This window comes from Peromyscus eremicus, chromosome X (assembly GCF_949786415.1).
Source record: "Peromyscus eremicus chromosome X, PerEre_H2_v1, whole genome shotgun sequence".
NCBI classification, from domain to species: Eukaryota; Metazoa; Chordata; class Mammalia; order Rodentia; family Cricetidae; genus Peromyscus; species Peromyscus eremicus.
In genome coordinates, this window is record NC_081439.1 from 74,557,548 (window position 1) to 74,560,866 (window position 3,319).

Here is a 3,319-nt window from a genome sequence, read left to right on the forward strand (position 1 = left end):
ATATATACAGGCAAAAAATAAGTGGGTTTTTCTTTTCGTTTTTTGTTTTGTTTTGTTTTGCTTTTGGTTGTTTGGTTTTTTTTACAGGTGGAAATGATAGGCATACTATAAACAAAAATATATAAATAATTCAGTTATATATCATGCTAACATACAAAATGAATTGTGGGACAGTGTAAGAAGTAGATCACACTTCAGTGACAGCTGGGAGGATGGTGTTGTTCTGTTAAATAGAATGTGAGGGCCAGGTACCACAGCTCGCTCTTGTAATCCTGCACTTGGGAGGCTGAGAGACAAGTATTTTCACTAGTTTTAGGCCAGACTAGAATACATAAAGAATTTCTAGGCCAGGCCATTATGGGATCCAGAAAGACACCATTTATCAAAGAGAAAAAAAAGTAAAAATAGGATGTTCAGTGTGAGCACCCAGAAAGCAAGATGTGGACTGTTTTGTTTCCTTTCATTATTTTTTTCTGAATGAAAAGGATACTTATCATGAAGTATTCAGCAACAGAGTGACACATTGAAATTTATATTATTTTATTATAAAATTTATATTATTTTATTATAAAATGTATATTATTATATTACACTTTTAAGGGTAATTTTGACTGATATATTGAAGAATATAGAATAAAAGGGTAAGAAGAGAAATAAGAAAATCAGTGAGATGAACTGATAAGAGATGGTAGATCAGAATGTTTTGGTAGTGTCAGATATGATACAAAGTGATGAGCCTGCAGATAATTTTGTAAGTGGAAAACATACTCAGAGTGTATTGGCATGAGAAACCAGCAGAACAAATTTTTGTGTTCAATGAGGTAGACTTGTTAGATTGGTTGTATGTGTGTAAGGAGAAACTTTGCTCAGCCTTGGTGTAGGGAGGAGGGGACTGGACCTGCCTTGACTGAGTCTGCCAGGCTGGGCTGACTCCCCAGGGGAGATCTTGCCTTGGAGGAGGTGGGAATGGGGGTGGATTGGGGGGAGGGCTGAGGGGCGGGAGGAGGGAAGACAGGGGAATCTGTGGCTGATATGTAAAATTAAGTTAATTATAAAATAAAATCCTATTAAAAAAAGAAAAGAAATCCACAAACAAAATGGAAACAAATGGGTGTGATTGGGTTCCAAGCGAGCTTTATAGAAACAGACAGCAGGATTGCTGGCCATAGTTTCATATTTCTATGAGGCACTACCTTTTGGTTAGTTTATGTTTTATTTCTGGGTGTTATAGAAAATTATGAAAAAGTTGAGGCTTAAACAAAATTTGTTTCACATCTTTCTATAGGCTGCATGACTTATATCAATGCTCAAGAACAATGCGGTCCAGGTAAAAACTCTCTTTCAGGTTGTGGGCTGCAAACTTCAATGGTTACATAGGGGATAAAAGAAAGTGAGTCCTCTGGCCACTTCCTATAAGAGCATTGCTAATCTCACTGATGAGGGCTCCAGTCTTGCAATTTAATTACCTCCCAAAACTTACCTCCAAATACCAAAAATATAAGGAAAATCTTTTAACATATGGCTTTGAGCTAGACCTTGTCTTAGTTAGAGATGCTATTGTTATGATGATACACCAAGACCAAAAGCAAGTTGGAGAAGCAAGGGTTTATTTGGCTTATACTTATACATCGAAGTCCATCACTGAAAGAAGTTAGAACGAGGACTCAAAATTGGAGGTATCTGCTGGCAGGAGCTGATGCATAGGCCATGGAGGGCTGCTGATTTACTAGCTTGCTCATCATGGCTTGCTCAGCCTGCTTTCTTATAGAACCTAGGGCCACCAGCCTAAGGTGGCACCACCCACAATGGGGTGGACCCTCCTCCATCAATCACTAATTAAGAACATACTGTACAGCCAGATCTTATGGAGATATTTTCTCAATTGAGATTCAGTTGATTCTAGGCTATGTCAAGTTGACACCAAACTAACCAGCACAGATCTCAAAATTCAATTTATATATTTATTTTGGTTGTTTTATAAATACAATGATACATAAATGTATACACTCATGACACATCATTAAAAATAGCTCAGCATAGGAAATACTGTTGTTCTTTATGCTGAAACTACATATTTTATGTTGTATTTTTTGGATATTTTTTCACATTAATATGTAGACTGTATCTTTGTTTTTTTTTCTGTTTTATATTCCACTACATGTATATGGGAGAACATAATTAAATGATTTGTTTCCTAATTCTTTCTTTACATATTTCCTTTATTTTTAAGATTATAATATAATTATATAATTACCATCTTCCTTCCAAACTCGCATATGCACCCCTCCTTTATCTCTTTCAAATTAATAATCTCTTTATAAATTAATTGTTGTTACATACTTGTATGTATATGTATACACATACACACACATATATAAATGCAGAAGTACAACCTGCTCAGTTGGTATAATGTAACTTGTATATGTGTTTTCAGAACTGATCATTTGATATTCAAAATCTAATGACAAACAGTATCTGGTGAAAGCTCTGAAAATACCCCCTATTATATATATATATACACAAATATATATATGTACATATATGTATGTATACATATATATGTGTGTGTGTGAATGTGTGTATTAGGATAAATTTCTTTCATTGTTATTATAATTTAATATTAGTTATTTGTGCATATATATGAATGTATACACATTACTGTGAATTCCAATGTAATGGCATGCATGGCAACCTGCATTCTGGTTTCCTCCTTCCACCCTGTGAGTCCTGGGGATTGAGTTCAAGTTGTCAGGCTTGGCATGGAATGTCTTTACTGCTGAGTCATTCTCATTGTCCCTAGCAGAATAGATCTCTTTGCTGCTGAGCCATCTCTTCAGCACTCAAAGAAGGATAGATTTCTAAACTTACTATTGGTAGATCAAGGGGTAAAGTCATTTGCCATTTTGGAAGGTATTGGTGCCATTCACCTTTAACTTCTTCTTTCACAACAACATATGAAAGTACCCGCTTTAGAATTATGAAATACTTTATAAATTGGTGTTTCAACTTTGCATAGAAGGCATGTTAATCTTCTCTGAATTGTTCCAAATATAGTGTATATGATGCTGAAATGAGCACCATGAAGTTATTTTTAATTTAGCAATGGATGAATGCTGTGGCATGGCTTGCAGCCAAAGATAGGACAGACTATAAACTTCACTTTCTATTTAGCCTGCAGGGTGCGAGCGAGAGAGAGAGAGAGAGAGAGAGAGAGAGAGAGAGAGAGAGAGAGAGAGAGAGAGAGAGAGAGAGAGAGGGATTTCTGGACAGCTGCAGGCTTTTATTTTTTGAGTGCTGATTGGAGGGGAGTCATATTCCC

General features: G+C 35.8%; 1 non-coding gene across 1 annotated transcript; it reads right to left on the reverse strand.

Annotated features, from left to right (window-relative positions):
• Window positions 1-2,971: 2,971 nt before the first annotated feature.
• On the reverse strand, window positions 2,972-3,078 carry LOC131900268 (U6 spliceosomal RNA). Its single transcript, XR_009376180.1, has one exon. It is a non-coding gene; the product is annotated as a U6 spliceosomal RNA (small nuclear RNA).
• Between the last annotated feature and the right edge of the window lie 241 nt (window positions 3,079-3,319).